The sequence below is a fragment of the Condylura cristata genome, unplaced genomic scaffold (assembly GCF_000260355.1).
Source record: "Condylura cristata isolate star-nosed mole 26May11 unplaced genomic scaffold, ConCri1.0 scaffold00013, whole genome shotgun sequence".
Classification (NCBI taxonomy): domain Eukaryota; kingdom Metazoa; phylum Chordata; class Mammalia; order Eulipotyphla; family Talpidae; genus Condylura; species Condylura cristata.
In genome coordinates this window covers 30309507-30330326 of record NW_004567114.1, presented here as the reverse complement: position 1 = coordinate 30330326, position 20820 = coordinate 30309507, and the positions used below count along the sequence as shown (strand labels likewise).

At 38.1% G+C, this 20820-nt stretch overlaps 1 long non-coding RNA gene across 1 annotated transcript; it reads left to right on the top strand.

Moving 5' to 3' along the window:
• The first annotated feature begins 3598 nt into the window (after positions 1–3598).
• On the top strand, positions 3599–7185 carry LOC105853587. Its single transcript, XR_001145409.1, has 3 exons — positions 3599–3609; positions 4708–4746; positions 7136–7185. It is a non-coding gene; the product is annotated as an uncharacterized LOC105853587 (long non-coding RNA).
• Positions 7186–20820: the final 13635 nt, after the last annotated feature.

Below are 20820 nucleotides of genomic sequence, written 5' to 3'. Positions count from 1 at the left end.
TTTCTCAGGTAATATAAGATAATAAAAGTAAATTGTCTTTTTAGCAATAAATGTCATCTTTGCTGATGCCAGCCCCATTTAAACGCTCTACTCTTTTCTTTAATTCTGCCCTAGGACCTGGCCACACTATAAAGAAGGGTGTTGTTTGGCTGTCCTGCTCAAAGTGTCTCTTGAAATATAATAAATTCAACCATTACAAAGCTGCTGTGGATACTTTATCACCTTTTTTTTTTTTTAAAGATTTATTTACTTATTCATACAGAACTGGGGTACAGGCCAGAGGTCAGGGGCGGTGAGAGGCTTCACCAGAGGCAGAGTGGGGAACAGAACAGGCAGATCAACGAAGTACACTGCTGAGGGGAGCAGCGGGCGGGTCAGGAGAGGTCTGCCACACCATGTGGTCACCTCCGGGGCAGGCGGGAATCGAACTCATGCGGAAGCGGTTTTAGCTTCTCAGTGCTGTGCTTTAACCCACTGCGCCACCAGGGAGGGACAACTTTATCACTTTTTTTAATGTTCAAATATATCCTTAACTCCCAGATCAGCTTGAGAAAGGGAATTGTTATGTACAGACAACTCTGGCTTCCCATCCCACACTGTCCCTAAAGTGTTGTATCTGAGTATGACAATCAATGTTCAGTTCAGGTGCCTGGAGGGTTACATTTTAGTTCTGAGAAAAACAGGTACACAGTAGACACATGCCACCATTTATGACCTTATTGAAATAGGAGCGTGCATGTCTTAATCAACCATTACATCACTTGCGTACTACATCATCATTTGCATACTGGCTCTTCCAGGAAGGAGTTGAGTTTTCATTCAGGTCATCATTGATAACCCTAATCTTTTTATTTCATTTATTTGCTTTGTGACCCAATCATTTCTACTTAATTGCTAAAGGGACCTGCCAGGTCAATGGTGAAAATAAACACAGTATCTCGATTCAATCAAAATCATGCAAAGATGAAGTTATGGGCTGGGATATAATCCCCAGACATTTGTACATCTGGAAGAATCAAGACAAAATAGAGAAAGTGGAGCAGATGACACAAACAAGAAACTGCAAGGCCAGACTTCCAGAAATAGCCTAAGTTCTCTGAGTGAATGACTTGCCCTTATAGTACTTCATTTGTTTTTCAACTTCCTTGTATCTGTTTAATCAATGCTCTTTTCATTCAAGGCTGAGTCTCTGTTCCCTGAAACCTAATAATCCCTTTAAATGAAAAGACCCTTGTTCACTAAACTTTTACTATAAAGGCCAGTCTAGGTGAGGGTATCAGTAAGTTCCTCAACAGCAGACGAAAGACACAGTCAACTTGAAGATGTACAAATGTGTGGGGAGGGGGACTAGCAGAGCCAAGGGGGACAGTGAAGTCACTCCAGGTTAGCAGCTGTAGAGCAGTTCCCACACCTCCACCTGAAAGAACAAAGGGGGTGAAGAGTCATAGCAACTCCAGGGAGAGTACTGTGTAGAAAATTGTCCTGAGGGGAGCTGACACTTAGGTTAATAGTGCAGCACTGTAAGCCTCAGAGGCACAAAGGGGAGGTGAAATATAACTGACCCCACTTCTCTGCCTCCACGGTCCAACTGAGGCTCCCCATTGCCAGAACCCCACCGAAACCGGTGTGCCCGAAAACTACCCATATTGTCCACGCAGCTCCAAGTCTCAAGACAAAGACCTCTGCTTCCTGTGCATTTATATAGACAAGTTTCTGAACGCAACTTCTTACGAAAGTATTTTTCAATCTCCTATGCTCACAACCTCAGGGAAGAAAGCCTGTTTTCCTGGTGGGTGTGTCGGTGTGGGCTGTGCCTAACCAAGCAAACGCACCAGGCAGCCCACGAGTCCGGAGGGATCCTGGCAGAGGCAAGGGACTGACGCCTGTGCATCAGCTTGGGAGATGCCGCCCTAACGGGAAAAGGAGCAGTGGGCAGTAATGAGAAGTGGCAGCCAAGTGTGAAATCCTGCCACTGGCCAGCGGCAACTGGAAACAACTCCAAAAATAGCTCAGGCTGCAGCCAGCTTTAGGACAGGATAGAATTGGTGCTTTTACCAAGAGAGTTCCTCTTAAGCCATTTAGAGGACTTGTAGAAATGTTATGGTTGCAGTGTTTTTATTCTCAACATCCATCCCCAAAGTAACCCTGGGTTACAGTGCCCTTCTCTGTGAATACCAGCGCTATTCTGGTAGGGCTGAGATCCCGCCACACCAGCACAAAGGCAGATGGTGGTTTGCAAGGCCTGGGGTCCAGGACAGTGTGAAATATGAAGAAACAATACTGTCTCCCCCTCAAAACTCTGTTTTGTTTTGTTGAACATTAAAGTATCTCTTTTCCACTTTATCGCCAGGCCTGGGTAAAATAGATCATCATGTTCTCAGTTCTCACATTGATTCTCACATTGACCCAGTATGGCTGCCTAGTAATTGACCATCCTGAGGAATAAATGCATTTTCCTCATTATCTCTACCAACCTTTCATGACTTACAATCTAAAAAAGTCCATTAAGTATTGATATTTGCGCTGTTTTCACCGCAATAGAACAATCAAAAACCTGAAACACAATGATGGATTCCAGACTGTAATTTCTGATATTGATATAACTCCGTTGACTAAGGTTCTCAGTTTCTTCATAAACACTATGAATACTGAGATGAATTTTAAATGGTCTGATCCTTAAGGAAATGGGCCCATCAACAAAGGATAACTGCATAGCTTAAGTAAATTATGACTTTATATTATGTAGAAATTAGGTAACTGTATAAAGAAGGGATAATCAAAACTGATGTGACCATAAAAGCATCCTAGAGTAAATGGCAGATGAATTTGGCTTTTTTTTTTTTAAGATTTATTTATTTGTGCATACAGAACTGGGGTACAGGCCAGAGGCTCAGGGGCATTGAGAGGCTTCAACAGAGACAGAGTGGGGAGCAGAACAGGCAGATTGACGAAGTACTCTGCTGAGGGGAGCAGCGGGCGGGTCAGGAGAGGTCTGCCACACCATGTGGTCACCTCTGGGGCAGGTGGGAATCGAACTCATGCAAAAGTGGCTTTCGATTCTCAGTGCTGTGCTTTAACCCGCTGTGCCACCAGGGAGGGCCCTGAACTTGGCTTTTAAAGGTGAATGAGGTGGCAAAGCGTGGAAAGTTCATTGTATTCAAAGGGAAGACAACCTGCAAAGGGGAAGAGGCACAAAGAGGCAAGACATCCAAGGCCGAGCAGTGAGTCTGCTCTGCTCAAGCTTGACCTGTATGGGTGGGAGGGGGGAAGCTGGAAGGAAAGGTATGTACCATATGACACTAGACTGTCACCAAAGTGACTCAACACGGGTGTGTCCTCAGCAATCTGAAGATGTGCAAGCAATTTGCAAATGGTTTTATTTTGCTTAATAACTAAATCAAAATATCTATCCCCATGCAAGTTCCCACATCAATTCCGTTCTGATAGGAATCCTGAACAGGGAAAGCACCATTGGTTCTTCATACATAATGACAGGCCAGTATTTTGGGCCCAGTGAGGAAGTGTCAGTGGCCACAGAGTGACCTTGTGAAACCAGTGTGGGAACTGGAGTGAGAATGGTTAAGAATCAGTGGCGACCCGAATGTGGAGGTGAGGAGGATGAGGGAAGGTTTTATGATGGAACTACGGGGAGGAAATGAAGCACCCCAGGAATCTGCAGGCTTGGTAAAACTGGAGAGCTTATTTTGCCCAGTCCTTACTTGTGATTCAGGATTTCTTCCTCTATCCCTAACAAATGATCGTGCAGTTTCTGTTTCAGCCATTCACTTTGCAGTATCCAATTTCACTGGTTTCTGTTTCCTTCACTCGCTTATAAAACTAAATGTGGGAAGAGGCCGTGTCTGTGGTCTTCACAGTTTTCCAGCATTTACTAATGTGTATGGTCTATCAGAGATGTTCAAGATATATTTTTGAATGAATGAGCAATCCCAGTGGTAGGAAGATGTGGGAATTAATTAAGGATTAAGATGGTTAAGAGTTATAATAGCTGTCATGTTTTCATTTGGAGTGGCTCTGGTTATAAACAGGTCCCTGTACAGTCCTTATTTTTGGTCTGTACGTTGAACTCAAAGACTCTCCTACATGAATTTATTTCCAAATATTTTGAAGAGAACAATTGTACCTCTTGAAGTTCCTCCTCCTCAGCTAAGCACTTTCATTTTCCTAATCACATGGCCTGTTTTCCACCACAGTTCTTATTTCTCTCCTTTCACTCTCCCCGGGGCTTTTTACAAGTGCCCACAGGCCACCCTGCACCAGGGCTGTGTACTGAGGAGGGAACATGACCATCATGCACATCCCACCCAGAGAGTTAGTGACTCTCTTAAGACATTAAAGACAAAACTAGAAAGAGCAGATACCCTTTCCTTTGTACTAGATCTATGCTTTTTACTACTTTCAATAACAGATGATTATTTTCTTCCACTTTTTTTAAAAAAAAATTATTTATTTATGCATACAAAACTGGGGTACAGGCCAGAGGTTCAGAGGCAGTGAGGATTTACCAGAAACAGAGTGGGGAGCAGAACAGACTGACTGACGAAGTATACTGCTGAGAGGAGCAGCAGGCAGGTCAGGAGAGGTCTGCTGGGCCATGTGGATCACCTCTGGGGTCGATTGAACTCATGCTGCAGCTTTAGCTTCTTAGTGCTGTGCTTTAACTCACTGTGCCACTTGCTGTTTTGACAGTGTTCTCTATGGCTAATTCATGCTTCATACAACCTTGCGGTAAGTGTGACCTTGTTTCTTTTAGCTACTGGAGAATCATAGCTAGGGCTAAGAAAATATCATAGACTACATGTCCTAAATAGGAGAAATTAATTTCTCATGGATCTGGAGACTGGAAAGTTCAAGACAAGGGTGATATTCTGAGGGGGTACTGGTGAGGAACCACTTCTTGCTTTTTTCTGACAGAGCAAAGAGAAAGACATCATCTCTCTTGAGTCTCTTCTTATAATGGCAAAATCCCATTCATAAGGGTTCTCCCCTCATAATGTAATTACCTTCCAAATATCTCACCTCCAAATATCCAAGTATTAGGGCTTCAACATATGAATTTGGAAGGAACCAGTAAGTTCATTTTATTGAGTATCCACAGAAATTTAAGTACACTCAACTCAACCACCTACAGCCTTCCATTCTTTACCTACAGAATATACTCTTCTAATAGTAATATGGTGACCAGAAATGAGTCCCAACAATCCAGAGAAGTGTATTTTTTTCAGGCATCTGTGAGAAACAGATGCTCTCTCAAGCCTGGGAGAGAAACCAGCTTCTTGGGGGCTCGGATTACATCTTGTGTTCAGGGAATCACATCAGAATCATTTATATAATGGAGTCAAAGTCAGTTTTCTTATTTTTCTGTATTTTCTATCATTTCCTAAGTTTATAGTAAATGGAATAAATCTGCAATAAAACAAAAGAAGTCAGCCAGACTAATGGGAAATTTCTTTCATGACAAATGTCTGCTTAATTTATTCACTAATGGGTACTCCTAAGCTTCCAAAAGGTTATTCTCCTTTAAGGGAACACAGATGTTTGACTTAAAACTCCATATTTTTGACATTTCAATATTGGTATCCTCACTTTTTTACAAATGAAATTGTAAGAAAACAAAATCTGCTTGTCCTACAGCAATTTGGCTGTTGTTCAAAAACTTTTTCATTAAAATCAAATAATATGTTCTACAAATCTAATTGCAGGGGAATTAAACACAGTTACTAAATAGTCATCTATGTTACAAAATGAAGTAATAAGATATAGGAAAGCAGAGCCAGGAAATGGTCAGTAGAAAAGATTTTAAGGAACATCCACCTGCTTCTGCTATGCTCATATTTGGGTCTATTTTGATGTTTTTAAGTGAACATTTAAACCTCAATTTGTTGTATAAAAGATATATTTACTTAACTTTCATTGCACTTGAAGAATAATTGAAGTGAATAAGATGCTTTGCATTTATAAGCCTCAATTTTGTCTATTATAGGCATGCTATCTATAAGAGTTAACACCAATAAGTAGTGTACAAGTTTATTCCAAGAGCTGTTTAGTGGAAGGAAGGTGTGGAAAATTGGGTGTGCATAGTAGAACTGGTCAAAACTTCTTGATTGTTTTAACTTGCCTGAGCCTTCAACTTTAAATTAAAACATTTAACCATTTAAATCATTTGACTCTAATGGCTTCAACGCCCCAGTCACCATTGGAATGTCTATTCCCCAATTCAGGTATGCAGTAAATGCTAAATATTGTGAAATGGATGAATTAAATGAATTAATGAAAAAAATCTATACCTCTATTTCTTTTTCCTGATAGGAGTAGATAGGTCAGTAAGCAACTCTAGGTTCTGACAAACTCCAGGTACAAACATTTGAGCCATCCAATAGAAAGATATGTAAACAAAACACTGGGTGATGTGATCATTAGTCTTTCCTGTTAAAGACATTGGGGCATAGTTTGAGTCTAGTTGAAATACTCTATCTTTATAACTATAGTTATGTATTTCAGTTGCATCAACAATATAATTTTACACATGATTTCTTTTTTATATTTCTTTTAAATATATCTATTTACATTATTGTTCATTTTATAACAATGTTTGCTTCCCCTCCCCCACCTGTCATCACCATGCCCCACATGTTTCTCCCTCCTTCTGATCCCTCTCTGTCCCTGTACCCTGTAGAATCTCTCTGTTTATAATTATCTGTTTGTCTTTGTATTGTTTTGTTCCACTCCTAGGGATCAACCCAAAGGACACAAAAACATCAATTCAAAAGATACATGCACCCCTATGTTTATCACAACACTACTGACAAGAAAGGTAAATCCTGTAAACAACCCAAATGCCCAAAACTAGATGACGGGATCTGGATCAAGAAGGTCCAGATGGAATACTACTCAGCAATCAAAAAATATAAACTCATGCCATTCACAACAACATGGATGGAGCTAGAAAGGATTATGCTCAGTGAAATAAGTCAGAAGGAAAAAGAAAACTATCAAATAGTTTCACTTATAGGAGGAATTTAAGAGAACCAAATAAGACAGGGAGAAAAAAGTATATTACAATACATAAATGATTGTAACCGTGACCAATTGGCTAATTCAAGCATTTTTATGACAGATACCAATCATTGCAAGTTATTTGGAAACCTGATGATCCTCATTGATAATTCCAGTCACGTCTCACACATACATCTAGTCCATGCCAAACAGATTGCAGAAAGGTAAGTTTGTGCATGCATGAGTATATGTGTGTATTTATGTGCACATGTGTCTATGTGTGAAAGCATTGGTGGATTTCTTTGTGTTACTTATTATTCTAATGCAATATTAATCTTTGCCTGGGAGTTCTTAAAGATTTTTGCACATTCACTGTTTACATAAGCAAAGGATCACAGGAAGTCAATTTGACCACATTGAAGAGACGCTAGTATATCTTGAAATACCATCTTTCTTAAAAATTTTCTAACTTCCAGTATGCTTAGGGATTGCCAGCTATGATTAACCTTCTTAGATCAGTTCCCACCCTTGTGTAATGCATTTAAAAATACAGGAGCAAATAAATGATGTCATAGAGACAAAACCTCTGCAGGTAAAAACTAGCATAAAGCAGATAAGCATTCTCTGGCTGGGGTACAGAGCTCTAAAACTGCTTAAAATAATTAAACCCTACTCTGAAAACACTATGTAACAGATGTGAACTGCCTGAACTTGTTTCTGAACAGATTCATTTTATGTCTATAGAATTTAATACACTAATTCATGTTGATTCAGCTTAATTGATGGACTCTTAAACTACTTCTGAGCTTAGCTCATTCATTGACCTGGGATCTGTACTTTAAAATGAAATCTATTCTTTTTCTTTCATTTGAAGATGAGAAAAGACTATTTCTGTTAATGTTTATTGGGTCAGCTTATTTAATTAAAAACAAATCCCTTGCCTACCTTGCAAAATGGTACACAAAATGAACTACTACACAAAAATGACCGAAAGTTTTCCTAAATTGACTGGTGAAATCAATTGTTTTGGTGTCAATAAGGCTTACATGTTGGTTATGCAGCAGAAAAACAAAGTTGGGATGTTAGCTCTAGTGGAAGATGCATAGGAATAGGAAGCAGGCCTTTAAACAGCAGTGTGGGTTAGTCAAAGACACTGCTCTATAGCACTTACTGAGTCCTCACAACACAGTGAAGTGATGCTAGTAGCATCCCCTTTTACAGATGAGAGGATTTTCCCAGGGTCATGTCATGGGTTAGAGCATAGCCTTGAATAGATCACTGCTACTGTGATCACATGTGTGAAAGGACTTTGTATAGAATAACGAATGATTATTCTGATATAGGAGTGAAGCTTAATAACTGCTGAAATTATCCATGTGCTGAAAATTAGCATAAAAGAAAAAGTAGATCGCTGATGGTGATGTTTGTCAATGATAGTCACCCCTTGATTTTGAGGAGTGGCACATGTTAGCAAAATGGGTGGCACAGTTAAGCATAGTCTTACCATACAGTTCAACAAGTATATTCCTAGTTTCCTATGCAACTAAGAATTTACTTCCACATAAAATTCTGCCCATGAGTGTTTATAGCAGCTTCATTTATAATCACCAAACATGGAAGCAATTCATTTATAATCACCAAACATGGAAGCAATAGGTGACAAATGGGTAAACAAATAAATGCTTCTTTATTTATCCATGTACTTGACTATTACTCAGAGATGAAAGTGGATGAGCTATCAAGTCACAAAGACAGAGATGAATCTTATATGCATGCTACTAAAAATCATAAATACTATGTGACTTCAACTATATGACTTTCTGGAGAAGGCAAAGTTACAGAGAGAGTAAAAAGATTTGAGAGTTCTAATGTCTGGGAGCGGAGAGAAAGAGTTAAATAGCAACCACAGGCAATTTCTTACAGTTGTGAAACTATTCTTCATGATACTCTAATTGTAAGTACGTGACACAATGCATGTATCAACCAAACTTTACAGCACAATGTGAATCTTAGTGTATGCAAACTTAAAAATCATTTAGGAGGTGAAGGGATCTTAGAGTAGAATGCAGGAAGTGACAAAATATCTAGGTATATCCAAAATATCTGAAACAACTTCACTGAAGGTAGTAAGGGAAAGGTGATAACCTATGTCTGGATATGGGTGGAAACTATAAAAGACAAAAGGCAGAAGAAAATGTACATCAAGCTGCATTCTTGTTGTGTAAAGTTATTTTCCATGGGATTTCAGGTTAACAATTATAATACTGTTCTACAGTTAAGTAAATTTCCATTCCAGGAATGAAAATTTGCTGATAAAGGATGGGAGTGGATTAAATAGCCTTTAGGGGTAATGGATTAGATTTGGCATTATCAATATGAACTCATATTTACCTTACCACAGATACATATGATTTTATAGGGAGATATTTCCTTTTTCAGAACTGAGAGAGCCTAATGACACCCCAGTAGCAAGAAGCATTTCTAGCGCCCAGATTTTTGTTTCTAAAACCGCTCTGCAATGAAAAGAACCAGGGGTGATTCTAGGACTAGATCAGGAAACATACAAGATAGCCCTGAAGGATCTTATAGATCCAGAGAGTATGGAAATATGAAAACACACTCAAGCATGCGTGCACACACACAAACACACCACAGATCTGTATCTAACCTCTTTGGTGTGAGAATGGGACAAAGAGTTACCTCTTTCTTGTAAGTGTAATTATTTTTACTTTCAACCACAATTCTCCAGTCACCTTTGTTTTGTATGGATTTTCATGTATTAAACTTGCATCTATGTTCACCTGGGTTTTTTGTTTCTTTCCTTCAAGAGCCAACCACAGAGATAGCAGTCTTACTCCAAAATAACTAAATGTACAAAAAGTTAAAGACAAATAAGTAAAATACACAATGACAGGGGATTGTCAAATGGATACAAAAGTCAATTGAAAAAGCTCCAATAACTCCATCTACAATACTTTGAACAATGAAATAATGTAGTATTGAACTATAATTCAGAGCATAAAAATAAATACCTGTGACTACATATTAATACAAACAAATGATTGATTATAAAGGTAAATAGGGGTGAAGGGACACATCTACCATGAAAAAAGAATTCCAAATAATTTATGTGGATACTCCACCCTCAAGAAACTGGAGCATATCTCCCTACTCCTTTTTTTGGGGGGGGGAGGGGAAGTTGTATATATTGACATCCTTACAAAGAGTGCAACATAGAGAAACTACTTCAACCAAGTGATCAAGGTCAACATCAACAGCAGAAGGTAATGGATAATGTTGATGGAATGGATGCTTGGTATGGTGATAAAAAAAAATTCTATCTTTGTGGTCTTCCTCCTAAAAATCACATGTCTAATCATGTGAAAAACATCAGGTGAATCCAAATTAAGGAACATTCTACAAAATACTTGATTAATATTTCTCAAGAACATACTAAGTATGAGAAATTATCACAGTCAAGAGAAGACTGAGAAGACAAGGAAACTAAATGTAATGTGGTATCCTGAATGAAATCTTAAGAATAAAAAGAGGGACATTAGATAAATTCTAAGAAAATTTGAGTAAAATACAAACTTTAGTTAATAGTACTAAGTTAATATTGATTCATTGATCGTAACAAAATCACCATACTAATATAAGATGTTAATGATTAGAGAAATAGATTGGGAGTATATGGGCACTCTGTACTATCTTTGTAATTTTTATAAATGCAAAACTACTATTACATATGTAGTATAGTTTTATACAGTGGGCAAGTTTGGGTTTTACCTTGACTATCACATCACTAAAAGATATGGCTTCCCATATTTTCACATTCTATGCTGACAAGGGTTTAATATCAAAAAAAATATAAAGAACTAATAAAAATCCACAACAACAACAAAAACCTGTTAAGAAATGGCAGAATAACTGAATAGATACTTCTCCAAAGAAGACATATAGATGGTCTATAGGCATATGAAAATATGTTCATCATCTCTTATTTTTAGGGAATGTAATAAAAGTAATGCGTATCTCCTCACATCTGTGAGAATGACTATTATCTAAAAGAAATAAACCTTAAAAGATGTAGGAGAAGGGGAAAATTTGTACACTGTTGGTGGAATGTAAATAGGCATAACCATTATGAAAAGCAGTATGGAGAGTCTTCAAAAATTAAAAATAGAAATTCCATGTGAACCCAGTTCCCCACTTCTGGGAATTTACCAAAAAATATCCAAAAAGTCAAGAGCTAGAAACAACCTCTGTGCCTATCGTCAGATATTTGGAAAAAGAAGTTGTTATATATGCATAATAGAATACTACTCAGATACTTAAAAATAAGATGAAGTCTTGCCATTTTCAACATGGATGGAGTAGATGGTGTTATGCTTAGTGAAATAAATCAGAGAAAGACAATTTCACTCATGTGGTACATAAAAAAAAACAAATAAATAAACTTAAAAAAAAAAAGCTCTAGTCTATAAGACTGAATTAGTGGTCACAGAAGGGAAGAGGGGTTGGAGTGGATCAAGGGGTAAAAGTAGTCAATTGTATAGTGAAAGATAAAATTGGACTTTTAGTGGTGAACTTAATGTGTTGTATCATGTGGATGTTTAATGATGCACACCTAAATTCATAGACTGTTATGCAATGCTGCTTCCCAGTAAAAATTGTTCAGAAACGTTGCTTCTTATCAACTCTAAAATAATGTTTCAATTAGTGATAAAAGATATAACATGACATGATTTAGTCACAAATACTCCTTTCAGATGTATATAGTTACTGGGAAAAAAATTTTTTGTTCAGTGCTTGGCTACAGTAACCTTTTCCTAGAGTTGGTTTATTAATTGATTTATTTTACAATGAATCTTAACACCTTCAGGTCTCTACTATTCAGTCCCTCCAACAAGCTGGTGCAATGCCCACACAGATGGAAATCTGTGGTGGGAGTTAAGGAAAGGAGTATTTGAGCTTCTCTGTTGTTCGTGTTCTGATAGCCAGTGAAACATGCTATGTCTTTACTCTCCCCCAATTCCATAAAGCAAGATCAGATGGGTAAGTATGAGTTGGAGGAGAAGGTGCTGCAATCCCCAGTGCTTTACTTGGTTTTTAACTGGAGGAAGTTATAAGAGTCTGACTACAAAATAAGCATCCCAACTAGCACATACTGCATCGGTGTCAGGCAATGGAGCCAGGTGCTTTGCTAATGGTCAATCATCATGACAACCTGTGAGAAGTGGAGTCTTGTGCATAAGGTGTTGAGGGGTCCAGGTGGCAGCACCTCTCTTCACTATCTTAATTCTTAACAAACTGAGATATGGCAAAAGAGTGGCAGATGGAGATAATATCACTCCTATTATTGATCATCTCTCTGACAGTGCATATAGAAGAATAAATTGATACATCCACTTTTGAAAATCAAAGCTAAACACATCCAGATTTTATGCACCATATTTCCACTCACAGAGCTGTTATCCAATAAGTACACATGTACACCATGCAATATTGTGACTTAATTTAGTCTTCATAGTGCCTGGCTCACAAATGCCAAAAGTCTTGAGATTACCTTTGTTTAGAGTATTGAAAGATGTCTCTAGTTGTATTAATGAAGGTAGTAGTTTGAAAATACCTGAGAATGGAGGTATTTGCCAGGGAAACCAACTGAAATAGAAGGAAAGACATTTTGTCCCACCCTGTGATTTCCAGAGGTGAGAGGGCCAGAGGTTGAGTTCAATTGCCAATGGTCAATGACTCAATTAATTGTGACTAAGTAATTGTGACTAAGTAAGCCTTCATAAAAACTCAAAAGGAGGTGCTTGAGAGATCTTCCAGGCTGGTGAATGGGTGGAGACTTGGAGAAAACAAAACACCTGAAGAGGTCATGGAAGTTCAGGGCTTTTCTCCATACCTTGCCCCGTGCATCTCTTCACCTGGCTGTTACTGAGTTATATCCCTTGTAATAAATCAGTGATCTAGTGAGTGAACAGGTTTTCTGAGTTCTGTGAGCTGCTCTAGCATGTTAATTTAACCTGAGGGGGGTTTCCTGGGAACTTCTGCTCTATAGCTAGTTAGAAGCAGAGGTAACAATCTGGGCTTGTGAATGTCCCTCCAAGTCTGGGAAAAGGTGATGGGAACTTTCGATCTGTAGCTGATTGTCCAGAAACACAAATAATAGCTTGGACTTGTGACTGGTACCTAAGACGGAGGGTGGTCTTGGGAGCTGGAGTCCTTTACCTGTGTAATCTGATGCTCCTCTCCAGGTGGATGGTGTCAGAATGGAACTGATCCTCAAGTCCCCTACTGGTGTTCAGAATGGCTTGCTTGTTGGAGTCCATACACATTGGAATCAGAGTTGGGGAGCCAGACATGACTAGAATGTTCCTAACAGCATTATTTGCAAAACTGGAAAGTACCGAAGTACCCAGCAACAGTAGAAAAGATAAACTTGGTCTGTTAGCACAAAGGACCTTTATACAGCAAAAGGATGATTAAACCATAATTACAGTCAAACACAAAAGAGCATGAACTGCATGTTTCCCCTTTTGCCATAAAAATTAGGCAAAATGAGTTCATGCTTTTTGTGTCCTTTTTTGTGCCTTGGGTGGGCACAAAGAATCTATGGTTTATGAAGTGATATAGTTATTGCCCTTCTGTGGAGTGGGGCAGTGACTGGGGGGCCAGTTCTGTGGCTTCTTGGGGGTTAGTAAGTGGTAAATGGGTACTAGTTACTCCATGTGTTTACTTGTGGAAATTATAGAGCTTAAGATATAGATATTTTACCATGTATATTATCTTTCAATGATATTTTTTTAAATCCCATCTTAACTCCATCTCTTGATCCAGCAAACCATTTCTCTCCTCCTTAAAGAGATATGCTTTAATATCTCTATTCTGAGTTGCATTCTCTCTAAGGTTTTTGTCCTAGACTCCATATATCTGCTTTTATGAAGATAATGGTGACCTGCTATGAGTAAATCCAAATTGTGAGCTTGCCTTATTGTACTTATGAGCCACATACTATCTATAGTCACTTAGCCATACTTATATAATTCTGTACTCACTCTCTACATAAATTCATCAAGCCTCATGTCTTTAAGTACAGTATACTGTTTATGACTCCAACTTTATAAATATCCAGTCCAATATTTCCTTGACACACCAGATTTTTACATCCAGTCCTACATCCTGCTGATTAAGCATCTCAGCTTTATTCCATCGTTCCAGTTGGAGCTAGTTTCCTCTTTCTTACACACTACACTGAATTCTTTAAATGGAACTGTTGGTTCGATCTTCAAAATATAGCCCAAGTCTGCTCATTTCCCCATACCTCCACTTCTGCCATCCTGGCTCATACATTATCATCACTCATCTCATTACCTTTTAATAAACTCCTAAATGCCCCCTCTCTTCCGATTCCTTGCATGTGCCCTGAATACTATAGTTTACAATAATATAGAGGCTGAGCCTGAGCCTGACAATATTATTTTCGTTTATGTCCTTTGCTCAAAACTCTCCTAAGATTTTGATCTCACTCAGAATAAAGGCAAATCCAAAGCAAGACCTTTAAATCTCTCTTGGATCTAATCTCCCATTACCTGTCAAATCTTGTCTTGCTGTACTCTGCTTTAGCTGCTCCATTTTCATCCATACTGACGTTTTTCCAGTTCCTTAGATACCCCAGACATCTCCCTGACTCCAAGCACTTGCACATGCTGTTTCCCTCTCTCTAGAATATTCTCTTTCTGGTATGTACATGATTCCCTTTCTTATTCCCTTCAGGTCTTTACTCAAGTGTCTTCTTGAAGAGGACTTCTGTGGCCACCACACCTAAAATTTCATGTGCTGCTTCTGATCCCTGTTCTGCATTTTATTTCCTCCTGTTGACACTTGTCCTGTCCTATGTGTGTATTTGTTCATTTGTTGATTGATTTATTGCTTGATTGTCTTTATCCCTCACTAAATTGTAAGTTCTATAAAGGGAGGAAATTTTAACTATTTTGCCCCTCTGTGCGGTACAACTTAACATATACAGCCCCGTGTCCTGCTGTCTGTGACATTTCAACTATTATCATAAACTAACTCACACTTCTGGCATAGTATTCACTGTGAGACTTGTTTTCTCTTACAAGAGAGACTTATTTACTCCTATGATTCAACCACATTTACCACTACTTTCTCTAAGACTACTTGTACCTCTTTCAGCATCCTGAGGAATTTGTTCTTGGGCTGTGAACATGGGAAACTGACCCAGAATGCAGTTCTTAATCTTACCCATGGTCACACATGTCTGCTCACTCTTGAGAGCTGCCTGCGTGTCCACTGGAAGGCTTGAGCTGCTTCTCCAGCCTGTCCTGTGATTGCAGCCTGACATGTCAAAGCCATATGAATGCCATCTGTTCAGGTTATGTAACTTGAGACCTGGAACGATTTTCAAAGTAGGATTTTCTGCCCAGATAGAATCATTTTCAGAAAAAAGATTAAGGTTTCTTTGCTGGGAAAGGAAGACTTACCAGAAAGCCATCATTTCACTGAGTATAAATAAACTTTGCTCCAAAATGCATAAATGGAGAAGACAAATATGCTTCACTAATATTTTCCTGCAGTAAAAACAAACATAAGGCTAAAGTTCAACGTTGTAAGAACAAAATGAAATTTTAATTGGGAAAATGGAAATGTTCATATATCAAATTTTAATTTTGTCTGGCTCCTTTGTCCTATAGTACTCCAAACAAATTTTAAGGGGCTCAATTCCAGGGTGTGTTAATTGCTAGAGGCTTTCTAGACTGATCTTTCTTCATGATAAAGAAAGTTACTAACCCAACATTGATTAGACAGAACCCTGATTTATTTTTCTTACATCACCCGATGTGACCAATAATCATCTTATGCAACCAAGGAAAACTGTTCATGAAATGGTTGTAAGGAGTGTAAATTGTAGCTTTGTAGACTACATTTTTCTCTCACGAAATTTACTCATCTTGATAAACAAGACTTGATTCTATGCCTTTGTTCTCATTGTCTCCTTAATTAAATGTGCTAAGGACTTATGTTAAACAGTAGTTATTATTCTACATGAAACTAGCATGACTATTTGTTCTGATTATAAAAAAAGATATTTTGTCACCTGTGACTGGTTTTGCTGAGAATAAATCAGTCAACACAAAAAAGTATATATAACAAAGGAAATGAAAATCACTATAACTTCTATTAACTGGGATTAAATGGTTAAGATATAGATTCTTCCGCATTTATTGCCTATACAATATTTTTTTTTGCAAAAAAATTAATCTTATTATTTATACTAAATAATAGTATTTACTTAGCAAAAGAACAAATTACTTTTTGTGTTTGGCTATGTACAAAGGTTAAACCAGCTATTCAGAGAAGAACCAAGTCATTTATAAGGAAGGATGATTAATGAATGAATGAAAATTTTATTGATTGCAGCCAATCACAGATGTTTATGAAAAGGTAGATACAAGAGAGAAGTCAGATCCTCCCCGGTGGTGCAACAGGTTAAAGCACAGCACTGCAATGCTGACTGCAGCTGCGTCAGTGCAAGTTCGATCCCCAGCCCTGGGGAGGGTCCCACATGGCCCAGCAGACCTCTCCTGTCTGGCCCGCTGCTCCCTTCAGCAGTTACTTTGTCGATCTCCCCACTCTGTCTCTGCTGAATCTTCTCACACCCCCTGGACCTCTGGCCTGTACCCCAGTTCTATATGCAGAAATAAATAAACATTAAAAAAAGAGAAAGAGACAGATCAGTGAGAGAGTAAAGTCTGTATCTAGGGCACTCTCTCCAGTGGAATTTGCAAGCACTGAGACAGGCTTGAGCTCTGGGCATCGGCTGAGCAATATGGAGGCCCCACAAACCGGAGTAGAAAAATGGCAGGAAATGGCATTTGCAGCACGAGGTTTTCCCTTTTCCAATTTCCTTTCATCCGTCTGATTGTCTCAAGAAAAAATGTCTCACTTCAATGCAAATTCATACTTCACATTTCTCTGATGTTTGCTCTTCATCTGTGATTTGGAGATGATGCCTTCTAAGGCAACAAGATTAAGTTAAAATTAAATAATGCCCTTTGGTTTTCATCTTATCTATTTTCACAAATACTACGTATTATGGCAAGCAATGCTGATTTCCCATTTATAGGAGAGACAGTTTTCTCTTTAAATAAACACAGTTCAGTTTTAAATTAAAACAACTTAAAATATCATGTGAGGACTGTACAAGTGGTATTAATCAGAAGTGACAAAAGTCATAGGGTGATTGCAAAAGACTAGTTCGAGAAACATAGATTAAGATTACTGAACTACCTAAAGATGGATCTGAATTCTAATATGAAGACAAGTTAGTGAATCTAGTTTCATAAATATCCAAATATACCAGACATGATACTTCACCTCCAAATAAAATAGCTACTTTTTGAGAACTTTAATTGATGGAATCTCTTCAGAAGATCAATCAGATGGCAGAAAGAGTACTAAGGATATTTAGAGAGTTCTGTTCAAAACCAAGTGGGCTCTGAAAGTGATTTCTCTTTTACATTTTCTAGATGTTTTTATTGATTTTTCACCCTACTTGTTTTTGGGCCTGCACAGTACATTTTTAAAATTTTTAAAATATATTCATTATATCATCCTTCATTTTTGTACAATGTATGATTTCCCTGTGAAATTCCCGCCACTAATTCACCTGTGTACCATCATAAGAGCACAGTCCCTTGTGCTCTTCCCACCCCTGTCCTGGCCTTCTCCCTCCTTATCCCCTACAGAGTATCTCTGAACTATAGTTGCCTAATGATGTTGGTTGTTACTTTATTATAGTTACTTTTTTTCTGATTCCTTTTTTATTTTCTCTACATTCCTCCTATAAGTGAGACCATTTGAAATTTTTCTTTTTTCTTTCTTGTTTATTTCACTGAGCATAATCCCTTCTAGCTCCAACCATGTTGCTGTGAAGGGCATGAGTTTATCATTTTTGATTGTTGAGTAATATTCCTCAAACTACTAAAAACGGAGCTTCTGTATGATCCAGCAATTCCACTCCTGGGAATCTACCCAAAGGACACAAAAACATTAATTCAAAAGGACGCTTGCACCCCTGTGTTTATTGTTGCTCTATTTACAATAGGGAAACTGTGGAATCAACCCAAATATCCAAAAATAGATGACTGGATCAAGACATGTGGTATATTTACACAATGGAATATTACTCAATACTTTGTTTTTAGATGGAACACTAAATTAGATGAGCTCTTAAGTGGAGGATTTGCATATACACAAAAAGGTATGTTCTGAGAGTGATGGTATGGAAGGGTATGTTAAATCCATTTGCTGATGTAGTTTGAATTCCTCGATGCTATATATTTGAAGAGTTTCTTATGCAATTCTTTATGGTGATATTTAAGCAAGGAGATGGTAGATAGTGCTTTGTATTCTTTGTATTCTTTGTATTCCTACTCTTTAGAGTAGGAAACAAAATGTGAATAAAGCTGTTCCAAGTTCAGGTTCAGGCTGATTACCAGCAAGTTAAATGGTTCAACACTATACCCATCTAAGTGTAAATATTTTGCTTACTTTTTTGCTTACAGTGTTGTACCTCCTTTCAAATGGGAGGAAGTCCTACTTGCACTAAATTTTAAATCATTAGAGAGTTGTTTATAAAAATCTCAATTACTAGAGCATAAATTAGCCACCAATTTAAAATATTGTTAAGATTTTTTAATTCTCTATGACAAAGCATATAGTATGGTTAAAAATGTTTCCCTCTAAGACAAAAATCCCTGGATGCCAAATCATACTCTCAATTCTGTCAATGCCCTAAGGGTCTACTAACCTTGATGTTTCTCTGGGTTGGAGGTTTTCAAACTTGAATGAGGAAAAAAATAGATTAGACAGAGGTTTTTCTGGATAAAACTGCAATATATTTTAGGAAAAGAATAGCAAAATACTTTTAAATGTTGCAAAATGAATAATTAACCCTAAATAAGTCAAATATCTATTCAAACATTGTAGATTTTCTGTCCACCAAATACCTACATTACAGAAAACAACAAGCACAAAAGGTAAGTTCTAAAAAACTGTCATCCTTGGGAAGTGCTCAAATGCATTTGAACCCTGAAATGTTATGAAAAGCCTCAAAGAGCCAAAAAGAAAGTATGAGATAAGAAGCAAACATAGTCATGAAAGTATGAGATAAGAAGCAAACATAGTTATGATGCCACAGGCATGCTGGAATTGTAATGGTTGGACCAGAGAAGGAAAAAAACTTGCTATAACATTTAATAAAATGTTTCTTCTATTCTTAATATTCATAGCCCATCTGGGTCATTGTGATATAGATTAAGTATTAGGCTACTCCTTGATGGGGGTCAGTGCATAGTTGTTTGGATGGAGCTGTGAAAAACATTATCTCTTGTTTTTTTAATATTTATTTATTTATGCATATAGAACTGGGTTACAGGCCACAGGTGTGGGAGTTGAGGTTGTGTGTGTGTGAGAGAGAGTATTCACCAGAAACAGAGGGGAAGCAGAACAGGCAGACCTATGACACTGCTGAAGGGAGCAGCAGGCAGGTCAGGAGAGGTCTACTGAGCCATATGGATCACCTCTCTGGCGAGGGGGTGAGAGAGCGAGGGGGCGAAGAGGGTAATGAGTCAAACTGGGGCTGAAGGGCTATGGCTAGCTTTGTAGTGCTGTGCTTTAACTGCTGTACCACCAGGTAGGGCCCTGAAAAACACTATTTCTGCACTAGTTTTCTGGAAGGGAGGAAGGGAAACACCAGCCAGGTTACAGTACCAATAGAAAACATTTTTAGGACCACACTTACATTGTTTGTTCATAGTTTGCATGTCATTTCTGCTTGTATGCTGTGTGGTCCAAGAATAATCTCCAAATGAAAATATGGTGATTGTCCCAAATAAGTTTGCCCTGGAGAATTTTCCACTCCTTTAGGTGAGACCTTTTATTGGCTCCATACACTCAACCAGATATATTCAACTGAGAGAGCAAAATTACCCAAGACATAAATAAAGCAAAATGTAAAGGACTAAAAGAACCTTGGTCACATACATGGAAGATGAGCATTGTGCTAGCTGAACTGTCTGGATCTCTGAGAATGGATGAAATGACTTCTGAGGCTCCTTCTAGGGTGTACATGCCATAGAAATCTTTAGCAATTGACATATTTAAGGGAAATAAAGACTGTTTATGTTTATTTTAATGCTATATTTGTGTTTATGTGAATATTTAGTATATTTTAAATTGGATTTCATTTACCAGTTTTCAGAAACATCACCTAGTTAGAAGACAACTGATAACCTGCCACAGGTAGAGATGAAATGTCCTAACTTTACAGGAAGTATTTTATCGTGGTAGGTTATCAGGATATGGTGATGACTAGACTTGTTACACAAATTATTCCTAGCAGCAACCTCAAAGGAAATGACATTCAATTTGAAACCATCTGGTATTTGAAAACCTGTGCAGGTTTCAACTCTGAATTTTTGTTTTTTAAATTTATTTATTTATGCATACAGAATTGGGGTATAGGCCAGAGACTTGGGGGTGATGAGAGGATTCACCAGAGACAGAGTAGGGAGCAGAACAGGCAGATCAACGAAGTACACTGGTAAGGGGAGTAGCGGGCGGGTCAGGAGAGGTCTGCCGCACCATGTGGGTCACCACTAGGGCCAGGGCTCAAACTCGAGCTGAAGTGGCTTTTGCTTCTCAGTGCTGTGCTTTAACCTGCTGCGCCACCAGGGAGGGCCCACAGCTCTGAACTTTTTTTTTTTTTTTTTT